This window comes from Arvicanthis niloticus, chromosome 2, assembly GCF_011762505.2.
Source record: "Arvicanthis niloticus isolate mArvNil1 chromosome 2, mArvNil1.pat.X, whole genome shotgun sequence".
Taxonomy (NCBI): Eukaryota; Metazoa; Chordata; class Mammalia; order Rodentia; family Muridae; genus Arvicanthis; species Arvicanthis niloticus.
The window spans coordinates 62,770,994-62,787,114 of NC_047659.1; the positions used below are offsets into that span (position 1 = coordinate 62,770,994).

A 16,121-nucleotide genomic window follows, 5' to 3' on the forward strand; every position below is an offset into this window, starting at 1 on the left:
TGGGTGAAGGTTCAGGGGACAGGTCACTATGACTCTGCCTATGATTCACTTGTCCTTATCTAAGTTGGTACTATCCACCAAGGCTGCCTATTTAAAAGATCTATGACTACTCAGGCTGGTAAATTTCCATAGAAGCTGCCTGTTTACAATAGCTTATAACCATATGTTTCAGTGTTTTTCCATAGAGACCCAAGACTTTCTGTTAGCAGGCATGTATGTCAGGCCTATTGTTGATTTTAGGCTTATGGCTGATTTTAGGCCTTCAATGTATAAGCAGGGCTGCCCCTGACATCTCCTCACTTCTCCAAATATAGAAGGGTTGTGGCGATTCTAATCTTGCCAAGGTGGGGATAGAGGCCTGACCTCCAGTAATTAAAGGGGACCTTGTAATGGCTCCAGTCCTCCTGTTGTTGTCCACTGAGGCATGAGGGCTATACCTGTCCCAATGTCTTTTTCCTGGAGAGGGGATACTTTTGACATCAACCCCTATGCAGTCAGGCTTGTCCCTCAGGGAACCCAGAAACATATTTTTAACTTTTATTTATATTCCCTTGAAGCTTAGCAGCCTAAGCAAGAATTCAGATCGCCAGACAGAGGGGGTTCTGGGTGGCCCCTCACTGCTTGGTCTAGGGGCAGAAGTCCCCTCTTTTAGGTTGGGTGGAGATGGGACTTGGGAGCACCCTGGGTAGAGTAACATCTTCATCTAGAGTCTTGTGGTCCTCCATAGCTAACTTATGATAATGTATCTGAATAGATTTTGCTATCAGATTATCTATCTGTTGTTTCACAAAGTTAGTCAGCCTATTTAAGGCCCAGGGACCAAAGGAAATAAGCAAAAATAACCTAATTAATGGTCCCAAGATGGAAGGAAGTAGGGTTAACAATTATGGAGAGGTTGAAGACCAATTCTTGTACAAGCTCTCATTTTTTCTCTTTCTCTCTCTGTCTTTTCTCAAGACCTTCTCTGGCCTTTTTCATGCTCTCTTTAATCATCCCTGTTTTGTCTATGTAAAAGCAGCATTCTTCTTTAAGGGCTGTACACAGTCTAGAGCTGTACACAAACTTTTCTATTGTAAAAGAGAAAATCAAGTCCAATAAAGTCCTTTGCAATTTGGGGGGATTGCATCAGACAGCAAAATGAGGGATTTCTTCAGATTAGTGATATCAGTCTATAGCTGTTTGACATCCTTGTCAAAGGCTCATTGGAGGTCTGAGTAGTATAAGTCCAGAAGCTAGCATCAGGATTAGAACTCCTAACAGCAGGCATCACCAGTGATTAATTTTTTATCTGGAAAGGAAAAAAGAAAGGAATTCTCGGGGAAATTTCTCTTCCCTGGATGTCAATTGTTATTCATCTTATTTATAATTAGGCCTGGTTTTGTGGGGGTATCTATTTAGTTCATTAATCTTTTTGGTGGCCATTTAGCTGTGCCTTCTCTGGTATCAATCATGAATATTAATCCTTGGCCCTATGTAGGAACTGGGTCCTGGCCATTCCAATTAAGAGTAAAAGGGTCCTTCCACATAGTTGTGGCTTAGTTTTTATTGGTCTCAGCGATGCCAGAGGCAATCAGCAGCAGATTTGCCATGAGCTTTCAGTTTTAGAAAGTTAAGAGTAAACAAGGCATGTCCCTTCCACCCTCAGAGAGTCATGAAGACACTATTTAAAGAAATATAATGCTTTTTTTATAATTTTTTATTAGATATTTTATTTACACTTCAGATGCCATCCCCTTTCCCCATTTCCCCCCTTAGAAAACCCCTATCCCATGCCTCCTTTTCCTTTTTGCATTTATACATTTTTTAAAATAATGTTAATCATAGGCTTTATAAATTTGGAATTGTTCAATCAGAGGTGTAACCCACTGACCAACCTAGATATAACAACCATCTTTGACTGGTGGAGATACATGAATATCTGCCTCCCTGTCTCCCCCCTCTTTCTCTCTTTCATCGCCTAGCTTCTCCTCTCCTTCTTCTTCTCCTCTTCTTACTCCTTTTCTTCCTCTCAGTACTCCTCCTACCTTAGCTCCTCCTACACATCACCCTTCCTGTTAAAATGAAACTTTTCTCTCAAAATACAATTAGAGCATAATTATGCCAATTTGTACCAGTGAGGTACAAGGTAGTCCTAATACCCAGTCCATCATTTTGTTGACTAACCAGCTCCTCTGTCATCTATCCTAACTAAAACATTTATCTGAACCTGGCTTTAGGATGAATGTCAGCTGATGACCATCCACTCAAATCTTTTCTCTTAAGGTAAATAGATATAAGTTTTCAACCCTGTCAGAAATCCAGAATGACTGAGTTAACTATAATTGTGGGAAGCACAAAGCATAGCTTCTAAAACTTAGCCAATTTATAGAGACCTCTGAACACCTGGACACTTGCTCTACTTCAAAACGTTGGAGCATCTGTTCTTTTGCCTTCTGGCCCAGGATCATCTGACAGACCTTAGTGCTGCAGAATTATTAAGGACTGATTACTCTGTCTAGGCAGATATAATCAGTCAACTATTCTGCAAGTGTGTCCTTTTCTGGACAGTAATTTGTCTGTAGAAGGAAAGTGGCAATTCTTCCCTAGTGGCTGTCTCACCACAACTGGAGTAACTCCAAGGATGCTCAATTTCTTCTTAGAATTCAATATAGGAAGCTGTCCGGAGCAGACAGGTCTCTAATGAAAATGAACATTAATACTGAAATGTTTGTCATGTCAATTCTAAGGATTTCTGATGTTTTGAAAACCAACTATCCATGTAAGGTAATCTGGACTGTTGCCTGTTAACTCCACTCAGCTATTTCTAAATAAAACATAGAGAACACCCTTATAATAAACTCCAAGCCATGAATTTGCTATAGTCCCTTAACTCACAGGCTGACCATCTCAAATCAGTTAAAAAAGTTAAAGAAGGACTGGGTCTAAGCTTTGTATTCCTAAATGTGTATACTGGTACAATGCCTATGGGAGTAACAATATTCATCTCACTCTTATATCACTGAGAAGCTCATGCCAATGAAAATCTTAAAATTTGTAAACAAAGTAAATTGGTGCCATTTAAGAATTTATATCTTCATCTTGATATTAATTATACAGATTTCTACTAATAGGTTATGGCTATGCAATAAACCCTAGCTAATCCTCTCTATTCCAACAAAACCACTACTTTGCCCTAGAGAGAAAGCCCAACATTTACCACCTTAGTCCCCAAGCCCAGGGAATAGGGGTGCTGACTCATCATTAGCTTCTTCAAGCTGATTATGGGCATAGAGATATTAGAAGAGGAGTGGGGGGGGGGGGTGGGAGCAAATTGACAGTCCTCTGATGCTGTGTCTTCACTACCTCTAGAAGGAATTCCCGGACCTCAGAAGTTTGAGCAGGTCTGCCCAGCTTGCTTGTTGAGTAGATACACCAAGGCTGATCATTCTGCAATATACAATTCTCAAAACAAATTTTAGTATCAAGATAGTATTTTTTTAAGAGGGCTGACATTTTATTAAGAATGTTGGTTCTAACCGCTTTTCTATTTTTTCCCCTCTTTTATTGGATATAATATTTACATTTCAAATTTTATCCCCTTACCATATTTCCCCCACCACCCAGGAACCCCTTATCCCATCCCCCCTCCTCCTGCCTCTATGAAGGTGTTTACCCACCTACTCCCATCCCCCCTCCCCACCCTCAGATTCCCCCCCCCCCAGTGCTCAGCCTTCAGGGTACCAATGACCTTGTCTCCCACCTATGCCCAACAAGGCCATCCTCCCCTACATATACAGCTGGAGTCATGTGTCCCTCCATATGTGCTCCTAGGCTGGTGGTTTAGACCCTGGGGAGCTCTGGCTGGTTAGTATTGTTGCTCTCCTCATGGGGCCACCAGCCCTTTAGGTTCCTTCAGTTTACTCTCTAACTCCTCCATTGGGAACCTTTGATCAGATTAATGGATAGCTGTGAGTATCTCTCTCTGGGTATGTCAGACTCTGGAGGACCTCTAAGGAGACAGCCTTATCAGGCTGCTGTCAGCTTTCCCATCCTGACATCTCTATCAGTGTCTATTTTTGGTGACTGCCCATGGAATGAATACCCAGATGGAATGGTCTCCCTACAACCCCCCCCCCTTCAGATTCTGTCCCACAGTTTGTCTCCATATTTGCTCCCTTGGGTGTTTAGTTACTCCTTCTAAGAAAGACCTAGGCATCCTCACTTGTTCTTTCTTCTTCATGAGCTTCATGTCACCTGGTAGTTGAATCTTTGTTGTTTCAAATTTTTGGACTAATCTCCGCTTATCAGTGAGTAAATACCATGTGTGTTCTTTTGTGATTGAGTTACCTCACTCAGAATGATATTTTCTAGTTCCATCCATTTACCTAAGAATTTCTCGAATTCATTGTTTTTAATAGCTGAGTAATATTCCATTGTGTAAATGTACTACATTTTTTGTATCCATTCCTCTGTTGAAGGGCATCTGGGTTCTTTCCAGCTTCTGGCTATTATAAATAAGGCTGCTATGAACATAGTGGAGCATATGTCTTTGTTATTTGTTGTGGCATTTTTTGGGTATATGCCCAGGAGTGGTATAGCTGGGTCTTCAGGTAGTGCTATGTCCAATTTTCTGAGGAACCACCAGACTGACTTCCAGAGTGGTTGTACCAGCTTGCAACCCCACCAACAATGAAGGAGTGTTCCTCTTTCTTCACATCCTTGCCAGTATCTACTATCACCTGAGTTTTTGATCTTAGCCGTTCTGACTGGTGTCAGGTGGTATCTCAGTGTTGTTTTGATTTGCATTTCCCTGATGACTAAGGATGTTGAGCATTTCTTAAGGTGCTTCTAGAGCATTCAAGTTTCCTCAATTGAGAATTCTTTGTTTAGCTCTGTACCCCATTTTTAATGGGGTCATTGTGTTGTTTGGCATCTAATTTCTTGAGTTCTTTGTATATAATCGATATTATCCCTCTATTGGATGTAGGATTGGTAATGATCTTTTTCCAATCTGTTGGTTGCCGTTTTGTCTTGTTGATAGTGTCCTTTGCCTTACAGAAGCTTTGCAATTTGATGAGGTCCCATTTGTCGATTCTTGATCTTAGAGCATAAGCCATTGGTGTTCTGTTCAGGAACTTTTCCCCTGTGCCTAGGTATTCAAGCATCTTCCCCAACTGTTCTTCTATTAGTTTCAGTGTATCTGGCTTTATGTGAAGGTCCTTTATCCACTTGGAGTTGAGCTTTGTACAAGGGGATAAGAATGGATTAATTTGCATTCTTCTAAATGTTGACCTCCAGTTGAGCCAGCACCACTTGTTGAAAATGCTGTTCTTTTTCCACTGAAGGATTTAGCTCCCTTGTCAAAGATCAAGTGGCCATAGGTGTGCGGGTTCATTTCTGGGTCTTCAATTCTATTCCATTGATCATCCTGTCTGTCTCTGTACCAATCCCATGCAGTTTTAATCACTACTGCTCTGTAGTACAGTTTGAAATCCGGAATGGTGATTCCTCCAGAGGTCCTTATATTGTTGAGAATAGTTCTCGCTATCCTAGGATTTTTGTTATTCCAAATGAATTTGTAAATTGCTCTTTCTATCTCTATGAAGAATTGATTTGGAATTTTGATGGGTATTGCATTGAATCTGTAGATTGCTTTTGGCAGGATAGCCATTTTTACTAAGTTAATCCTGCCAATCCACAAGCATGGGAGATCTTTCCATCTTCTGAGATCTTCTTCAATTTCTTTCTTCAGAGACTTGAAGTTCTTGTCATACAGATCTTTCACTTGCTTGGTTAGATATTTTAATTTATTTGTGGCTATTGTGAAGGGTGTCATTTCCCTAATTTCTTTCTCATCCTGTTTATCCTTTGAATAGAGGAAGGCTACTGATTTGTTTGAGTTGATTTTATATCCAGCCACATTGCTAAAGTTGTTTATCAGGTTTAGGAGTTCTCTGGTGGAAGTTTTAGGTTCACTTAAGTATACTATCATATCATCTGCAAACAGTGAAATTTTGACTTCTTCCTTTCCTATCTGTATCCCTTTGACTTCCTTTTGTTGTCTAATTGCTCTAGCTAAGACTTCCAGTACTATATTGAATAGGTAAGGTGAGAGTGGGCAGCTTTGCCTAGTCCCTGATCTTAGTGGGATTGCTTCAAGTTTCTCTCCTTTTAGTTTGATGTTGGCTACTGGCTTGCTATATATTGCTTTTACTATGTTTAGATATGGGCCTTGAATTCCTGATCTTTCCAAGACTTTTAACATGAAGGGATGTTGAATTTTGTCAAATGCTTTCTCAGCGTCTAGTGAGATGACCATGTGGTTTTTTTCTTTGAGTTTATTTATGTAGTGGATTACATTGATGGATTTCCGAATATTGAACCATCCCTGCATTCCTGGGATAAAGCCTATTTGATCATGATGGATGATTGTTTTGATGTGTTCTTAGATTCGGTTTTCGAGAATTTTATTGAGTATTTTTGCATTGATATTTATTACAGAAATTGTCTGAAGTTCTTTTTCTTTGTTGGGTCTTTGTGTGGTTTAGGTATGAGCATGATTTTGGCTTCATAGAATGAATTGGGCAGTGTTCCTTCTATTTCTACTTTGTGGAACAGTTTGAAAAGAATTGGTATTAGATCTTCCTTGAAGGCCTGATAGAATTCTGCACTGAAACCTTCTGATCCCAGATGTTTGTTTTTTTTGGGGGGGGGTGGGGGGGAACTAGATTTTTTTAATGACTGCTTCTATTTCTTTCAGAATTATGGGACTGTTTAGGTGGTTTATCTGCTCCTAATTTAACATTGGTAACTGGTATTTGTCTAGAAAATTGTCCATTTCATCCAGATTTTCCAATTTTGTTGAGTATAGGCTTTTGTAGTAGGATCTGATGATTTTTTGGATTTCCTCAGTTTCTGTTAGTATGTCCCCCATTTCAGTGCTGATTTTATAAATTTGAATACTGTCTCTCTGCCCTCTGATTAGTCTGGCTAAGGGTTTATCTATCTTGTTGATTTTCCCAAAGAACCAACTCCTAGTTTTATTGATTCTTTGTATAGGTTTTTTTTTTTGTTGTTGTTGTTGTTGTTACTATTTAGTTGATTTCAGTCCTGAGTTTAATTATTTCTTGGTGTCTACTCCTCTTGGGTGTATTTGCTTCATTTTGTTCTAGAGCTTTCAGGTGTGTTGTCAAACTGCTAGTGTATACCCTCCCCAGTTTCTTTCTGTAAGCACTTAGAGCTATGAGTTTTCCTCTTAGCACCTCTTTCATTGTGTCCCACAGGTTTTGGTATGATGTGTCTTCGTTTTCATTAAATTCTAAAACGTATTTAATTTCTTTTCTTATTTCTTCCCTGACCACATTATCATTGAGTAGAGTATTGTTCAATTTCCATGTGAGTGTGGGCTTTCCCTTGTCTTCCTGTTTGTATATCCAGCCCGTTAGCCTATGTCTTTTTATTGGGGAATTGAGTCCAGTAATGTTAAGAGATATTAAGGAGAGGAGATTATTGCTTCCTGTTATTTTTGTTAACAGTGGAGGCATTGTTTGTGTGTTTATCTTCTTTTGAGTTTGTTGGAAGAGGCTTACTTTCGTGCTCTTTCTGCAGTATAATTGCTCTCCTTATATTGGTATTTTCCTGCTATTATTCTTTGTAGTGCTGGGTTTGTGGAAAGATATTGTGTAAATTTGGTTTTGTCATGGAATATCTTGGTTTCTCCATCTATGGTAATTGAGAGTTTTGCTGAGTATAATATCCTGGGCTGGCATTTATGTTCCCTTAGGTTCTGTATGACATCTGTCCAGGATCTTCTAGCTTTTATAGTCTCTGGTGAGAAGTCTGGTGTAATTCTGATATGTCTGCCTTTATATGTTACTTGGCCTTTTTCCCTTACGGCTTTTAAAATTCTTTCTTTGTTTTGTGCATTTTGTGTTTTGATTATTATGTGATGGGAAGTATTTCTTTTCTGGTCTAGTCTATTTGGCGTTCTGTAGGCTTCTTGGATGATTATGGGCATCTCATTCTTTAGGTTAGGGAAATATTCTTCTATAATTTTGTTCAAGATATTTATTGGCCCTTTAAGATGGGAATCCTCACTTTCTTCTATACCTATTATCTTTAAGTTCTGTCTTCTCATTGTGTCCTGAATTTCCTGGTTGTTTTTGTGTTAAGACCTTTTTGCATTTTGTGTTTTCTTTGACAGTTGTGTTAATATTTCCTATGGTATCTTCTGCACCTGAGATTCTCTCTTCTATCTCTTGTATTCTTTTGGTGATGCTTGCATCTATGACTCCTGATTTCTTTCCCAGCTTTTCTATATCCCTGGTAGTCTTCCTTTGTGATTTCTTAATTGTCTCTACATCCATTTTTATGTCCTGGATGTTTTTGTTCAATTCCTTCACCTGTTTAGTTGTGTTCTCTTGTAATTCTTTAAGGGATTTTGGTGTTTCCTCTTTAAGGGCTTTCATCTGTTTATCTGTGTTCTCCTCAATTTCTTTGAGAGTGTTATTTATGTCCTTCTTAAAGTTCTCTATCATCGTCATTAGAAGTGATTTTAGATCTGACTCTTGCTTTCCTGGTGATAGGGTAATTCAGGACTTTCTAATGTGGGAGAACTAGGTTCTGATGAAGCCGAGTACTCTGGGTTGCTGGTGCTTGTATTCTTGTGCTTGCCTTTCCCCATCTGGATCTCCTTGGTGCTACCTGAGCTGTCTCTGACTGGAGCCTTATCTTTCCTATTATCTTGGTTGTGTCAGAACTGTTTGGGATGATTGTTGCTGCTGGGGTTAGAGCTGAGGTCCAAGCTCTGCTCAGTGTTCAGGTGGAAACAGGAAGGAACCAGTGCTCTGGGCCAGGAGTGAATTCCTGGGTTCCTGTGGGTCTTAGTTACTCCCTGTTTGGGTAGAGTATTGCTGTCTCCTGACCTGAGATACTGCCTAGGTTAGAACTCCTGAGAGCCCTGCCACCTCTGGGTTTTGTGAGGTTGGGTACAAAGCTGCCTCCTGGGATCTGCCCTATGCTTGGGCCCAGAGAGGAAGGAACCGGTATGTTCACCCAGGAGTGAATTCCTGGGTCCCAGTGGGTCCCAGTTACTTTCTATTTGGTGTGAGTGTTGCTGTATTGCCCGGCTTAGAGCTCTTGAGAGCCTGCTTCCTCTGGGTTCTGTGAGATTGGGTGCAGACCTATCTCCCTGGATCCGCCCAGACTGGAAGGTACCAGTGCTCCTGGCCAGGAGTGAATCCTGGGTCCCTGTGTGCCCCGGTTACTCCCTGTTTGGGGTGAGTGTTGCTGATTCTTTACCTGAGCCCTAGTTAGAGCTCCTGGTAGCCCGGCTTCATCTGGGTTTTCTGAGGTTGGGTGCAGAGCTGCTGCTGGTGGTCCGCTCAGTGCTTGGGCCCAGACCGCAAGTCTCTCTTGTTTATTTTCAGACAGATCATGGTGTGGCAGTTTTTGTAACTTAATGTTAGAGCCAGTAATTACATAGGAGATACTACGGTATTTATTATGTCTTTGTTTGATTTGCATTTGAGGTTTCAGATGGCCCAGTTCCACTGTAGCTCTGAAACTGGGAAAACCTTAATCACTGCAGGAGTAGCTGCGATATTACTGGAAAAGCGATTACATCCTCAATCAGTGGAGATGTAGCCACTAAGGGATGCAACTGAAGTGATAGAAAAGCCCACATGTCTTTGAAATTTGTACTATTTTCAATATTCACTGTGATCTCTTTGTCCCCAGGAATATTACTCAAGGAACAATATGTTAATGGTGTTTACAGTTAGGAAGATTTTTTAAAATAGTAACTGCAAAATACAGATGAATGATGGGCATAGTTTGATGAATGGTATTAAAAGGAGCTTCTGATTGCATTTTGAAGAACCTTTTCTATGTAGAGAAAATTTAAGTCCCTCTTTCTATCTCAAAGCTGTATCCTCTTTGAGTCATTGAATACTTGGGGTATTTGTCTGTAATCTTCCTGTAAGATTATTAAAAACTCTGTTTATATCAAGATAACCTACTTGTGGGACAGAATTATTCTGCTCCTATTTAGATCCCTACCTCTTCTGTACAGAAGTCAATATGAGAAGATCTGTGCTGAAGCTGTGCCTTTGAACACCTTGACTAGACCTAAAAAAATCGCCTGTAAAACCTTTTCTTTTACATTCTAGGCTCACAAAATAACTGGCATTTGTGGATCACAGAGGTGACAATAAAATGGAATTGAAGGTAGTTTAAAACTTTTCTTGATTATTAATCATGCTTTTGTTAATTTGATATATATTTGAAGTTTTCTGGGTAAAAATTACAACTATACTTTTTGTTGTGTCAATAATTCTTTTCGGTGTTTTATTATAGTCACTATTTTGGGCTGATGATGAACAGCCGTGAGTTTTCAGAAATTTTTAGTTTGAATTTTTACTACTTTTTGAAAGTCTTCATGAAGTTCATATAGAGGAAAGAATATGAAGGCTGAAACGAGAGTCTAAGTTATGGTTCAGCTCAATTCTTGGTTATTGCATGTCTAAGATTTGGAATAATAAGGATGAAATATACTGAATGTACTATTTGAAGCAAGATCCCATGGGACTGACAGCCAAACCTTGAAGGTGATGCTTTCATTTCTAGAGGTAAGAATGTCATCTGACTTGCTGGGAAGGCATGGATCAATTTAGTATTATTAAATTAATTAAATTATATTTGTATATATAGCAAACATTTTAACTGTGATAAATAATAAGATGATCATGTTTATAGATAACCTTAAAAGAACAAAACATAAATTTTAAAAATTTAAATTATTGTTAATATGGAATTTATGCAGGTGAATTTAAGGAGTGCTTAGTGTGATGGTAATGAATACAGTAGTGGTGAAGAAATGAGGCATGGAGAAGGGAGAATGAGGTATTCATTGACAAAGAAAATCAGCAGAAGTACTGGAAGGAAGAGAAACTTACAACTATGAAAACTGAATATGGCAGGTGATTGACTAGTGTTCTGCATAATTCATACCTTTTATTTCATGTATAAATATTGACATAGTTACATGTAGTGCATAGAATGCACAGAGTACTGCATTAATAAACATATAATCCTGTAGAAATGCATTATGTTTAGCTACAATTAAGTTTCAATTAAAAAAAATTAAGATAGATCTAATGTCTCTTGTGAGTATTTGCATTTGGTTAATTTACTGTGTTTTATATAGAGAAAGACTGAAGACAATGTTAAAACCTACACATTTTTTTTATCATCCAGAATACTGTGTTTTATAAACTCGGTTTAATGCAAGATATAATACACATTGATCATATTCTACCCCTATATTTATTATTCTCTCTTTCTCCCCATTGTTGTTAGTTCTATTCATTTCTGCAGACAGGTTAACTTGTGTACTTACCTCATTTACTCGTACACAGTTTTACAAGTCTTCATAAAATCTACATTCCACATGGGGTTTTGCACAATTAAATGTTCAGTAGTCAGTAATTAGCCTCATAAAAGATCTAACAATGCTCACTCTGCTTCAAGACTTTGCTCATTGCAAAATGCATGCTGTGGTGTGTTTCTGCAGTTAGCAGACTCCATGGCTCTAAAAAGATGGCAAAAGAAGAGAACAGAGATTAGTTTGACCAGTATTGAGGACAGTTTGACTGCCAGACTACATTGATTGAGATGTGTGTTATAAATAGATAATTATGACTGATTTCCAGATCTGAAAAAAGAGGGGATTAGTATATATTGTTTTATAGACATATTTTCTATTCTTTTAAACTATTTTAGTTTTTGTGATTGCTTATAGGAATTCTTACTAGGAAGCTTTAAGACTAGATGCAGTTAAGATCTGAAATGTCTTATGTATTGATGGAGAAGGCATACATGTGTCTTCTTTGAGGCCTCAGTCTTCCACTCATTAATTACAATTATTTTGAAGTGCATATATTCACAGTATATCATAATCAGGGCGAAGTGGTAAAATTCATTTATTTTGTTTCCCAAAGATGTATTCACTCTACTTTATTCGTATTCATGAATTTTGAAGATCTTAATTTAGTTATAGGAGAAGTTGGTGTTAGTATATGTTTTACATTTACAAAGAACTCTCTGGTAGTACTGTATTTTAAGTATTAATATGGAAAGTAAAAAGAATATATTTGAATCAAATAACTCATGACATATTTTTGTTCTAGCAATGAAAATTTTATTACTTACTAAGACTTTTTAAAATTATACATTTGGCTGCTGTAGAAAGTTTTATAGCTATTTGTGATCACTATATTACTTTAGAGTGTAACTGTAATTCAGAACTTGTAGTTTAAAATGAGAGTATTGTATACAAAATTCCCATTCATCTTATAAGAGTCTCTCTCTCTCTCTCTCTCTCTCTCTCTCTCTCTCTCTCTCTCTCTCTCCTGTCTCATGTGTGTGTGTGTGTGTGTGTGTGTGTGTGTGTGCGTGTGTATGTGTGTGTAACTCAGAGGTCAGTAACTTTCTTCACATGTCAACCATCTTTCTTTTTAATATGTGGTATTTAATTATTGAACTTATCAAATGCATTAGGTGAGTAGTTTTCATACCCTAAGGTTTCATTTGTCTCTGCTTTCCAAGCTCCAGGATTACAATAATTAATAAGCAGCTTTTGAAATGCATTTTGGGGAGTCAAACTTGTGTTCTTATATAACTTAAAGATTCTAAGCCTTAAGTTCCTTATTCTTATTTATTTATTGATTTTATGATTTATTTATTTATTTATCTTAAACTCCAGATTTTATTCCCCTTCAAGTCCACCCTCCAACTTTTCCATATTCCATACTTCCTCCCTGCCCCCAGTCTTCTCAAGAATGTCCCCACCCCCAATCCCACCATACCAGACTTTTAAATTCCCTGGGGCCTCCAGTCTACAGGGTTAGGTGAATCTTTTCTGAATAAACCCAGACCCAGCATTTCTCTGCTGCATATGTGTTGGGGGCCTCATATCAGCTGGTGTATACTGCCTGGTTGGTGTTCCAGTGTCTGAGAGATCTTGGAGCTCCAGTTAATCGAGACTGCTGGTTCTCCTATAGTGTCATTCTCCTCCTCAGCTTCTTTCAGCCTTTCCCTAATTCAACCAAAGGGGTCAGCAACTTCTGTCCATTGGTTGGGTGCAAATATCTATATCTTACTCTTTCAGCTACTTGTTGAATCTTCTTAAAACAAACTTAAACCATTTCATATGATGCAATTAATAATACATTAACAGGCAAATTACTTGGGGAAAATAGTAATAAGCACAAGGCAAAATAAGGTTTATAAATTTACCACTTCCACTCTCAGTTAGAATCCTTTGTTTCAGCTGGTGATTTCACAAGTAAATCATGAAGAAAAGTAGGTTCTGATGTAGTATTGATGATGACCTTACATTATCCTTTTATATTACAATTTTATACCATTTTACTGACTTAGAGCATATGAAGTGATGATATAACACACATTATAGATATGGGTCTTTTGAAGTGAAACATGTTCTTAGGATTTAATTTATTTTAAAAGAGGAGTTTAGATTCATATATTAAATTTAGCATTAGAAAACATATTCATATATATGTTGTATACAATATAAAATTAGAATATTGACTTTTTATAGGAGTGTCACTGAATTTTAATACTGAATGGTTGGATGAAATAAGCAAAGAAAGCATGAATTTATTTTAGAGGCTAGTTACCATAATGAAATTATATAATAAATGTCATTCATATTTAGCACTTTATATTGATGTACGAGATATAATATAGATTGTAACGGCTTTTAGTTTTAAAAGACGAAATGCTGAATTCATATTTAACCTCAGTATTGACTTTGTATAAGAATTTTGTATCATGTCCTACCATCCTTTAAGCCTCATTTTCTAACCTCTAAAATGGAAAATACACTGTAAGATATCCAATTTCATGAGGCAAAGTACAGACTCACTGATTAATAGAAATATGTAATGGTGTTATTAATATTCATGTTTTATAAGGTAAATGTTTAAATGAAAAATGTTTTCTTTAATATGAGGAAAGTCCTTGGTATTTAATTTTTCTCAAGGCTCTTCAATAAAAACAGAGTAAATGTTCAATAAAATCATAGCATGAGTATATGGAAACTTGCACTCTTTCCAAGTCCACATAGAATGCTAAGAGAAGCTGAAGAGTTTACTTTCAACTGTGCAAAAAGAAGTTTTTGACATGTTCCAGAGGTCTTATGTATGTAGTGTTGCTTTTATTGTGGGTAAAAATAAATGATACAGACACCAAAAAAAGTATGAGACATAGCATAACAAAAGACAAAACACATTAAGTATGTGTTAAACCAGTTATTAAATACCTGTTAGCAGATATATTCCAGTGGCCAATGTTTTTTCAAAATTTAATTATATAACATTCCTAGGAATATGTACCACTTAGTTATGAATTCCCACAATGTCCAAGCAGGAAGTCCCAGAAGAGAAAACAAGAATTGTATGAATAATAAACAAAGCTGTTGGTAGTTCCATAGTCCTAAAACTACTGTCAAACTTTTACTGTTAGCTGTTGGCTTCTGCATAAATGGATGGAGAAAATGTGTGTCAGGAAGATACAAGCTAAGGAGAAAAGAATATCCACAACACTGTGAAATGACTCACTGAACATAATACTATGCTCCTTTTGAGCATTCTCCAGTTTTATGTTCTTCGACTCACAAAAATGATGAATCAAAACAACATGACAGAATTTATTCTGTTGGGAATTACAAAAGATCCAGAGCTGAGGAAAATATTGTCCGTTTTGTTTCTAATTATGTACATGGCCACAGTCTTTGGAAATCTACTCATTGTGGTTACCATAACCAGAAGCCCGAGTCTGAGGTCACCCATGTACTTCTTCCTTTTATCTTTGTCACTCATGGACATTACTTACTCTTCTGTCATTGCTCCAAAGTTGATTATGAACTCTCTTTCTGAGTGGACTATTGTCTCATTTGAAAGTTGCATGACCCAGCTATTTGCAGAACATTTCTTTGGTGGTGTAGGCATCATTCTTCTCATTGTGATGGCCTATGATCGCTATGTTGCTATCTGTAAGCCTCTGCACTACATGAAAATTATGACTCCTAAGGTTTGTTGCTTAATGGTAGGAGGGGCTTAGGTAGGAGGATGTATTCATGCAACCATTCAACTTCTCTTTATGTATCAAATACCATTCTGTAGCCAAAATATCATTGACCACTTTATGTGTGATTTGTTTCCATTGTTGAAACTGGCCTGCATGGATACACATACCTTGGGTCTCTTAGTCATTCTGAACAGTGGAGTAATGTGTGTTTCCATTTTCCTTATTCTCGTTGCTTCCTACATAGTCATTCTCTGCTCCCTTAAGTCATATAGTTCTGAAGGGAGACACAAAGCCCTCTCTACATGTAGCTCACATTTCACAGTGGTTGTATTGTTTTTTGTGCCATGTATTTTTTTATACATGAGGCCTGTAGTGACATTTCCAATAGACAAAGCAATGGCTGTGTCCTTTACTATTGTTGAGCCAATGTTAAATCCTTTGATCTACACCTTGAGAAATACAGAAGTAAAATGTGCTATAAAGAACATGTGCAGAAAACAGGGATATCACTAACTGTCAAGACAAGAATAAATATTTTCTACAAAGACAGTGAATATCTGTTCTCCCCATTTATTTCTGTCCTCTATAGGAAAAGGATCCCGGAAAAATTATTTAAAAAACAGATAAAGCTATTTCTTGGCTACTGTTGCGTTACCAGCAAGATACTTGCTGATATATATTCTTCCTCACACAGAAGTACACACACACACACACACACACACACACACACACACATGAGGAGAGAGAGAGAGTGTGTGTGTGTGTGTGTGAGAGAGAGAGAGAGAGAGAGAAAGAGAGAGAGAGAGAGAGAGAGAGAGAGAGAGAGAGAAGCTAAAATAATACTGAATAATAACTACTGGAGATATAACAATGCCATATTTCAAATTGTACTACAGAGCTATAGTAATCAACACAAAACTATTGGCATACAAACATACAGGCTGATGTTTGGAGTAGAAAGAACTAGAATCTAAGATGCAAACATTATTCCATACACCAAGGGATACACAATATTTTTCATTAATATATCT

General features: G+C 37.6%; 1 pseudogene across 1 annotated transcript; it reads left to right on the top strand.

Annotated features, from left to right (window-relative positions):
* Positions 1-9,123: 9,123 nt before the first annotated feature.
* Positions 9,124-15,639, top strand: LOC117704451 (olfactory receptor 4C6-like; annotated as a pseudogene). The gene is made up of 3 exons (XR_013108395.1): positions 9,124-9,257; positions 10,149-10,206; positions 14,527-15,639. The product of XR_013108395.1 is annotated as an olfactory receptor 4C6-like (transcript).
* Positions 15,640-16,121: the final 482 nt, after the last annotated feature.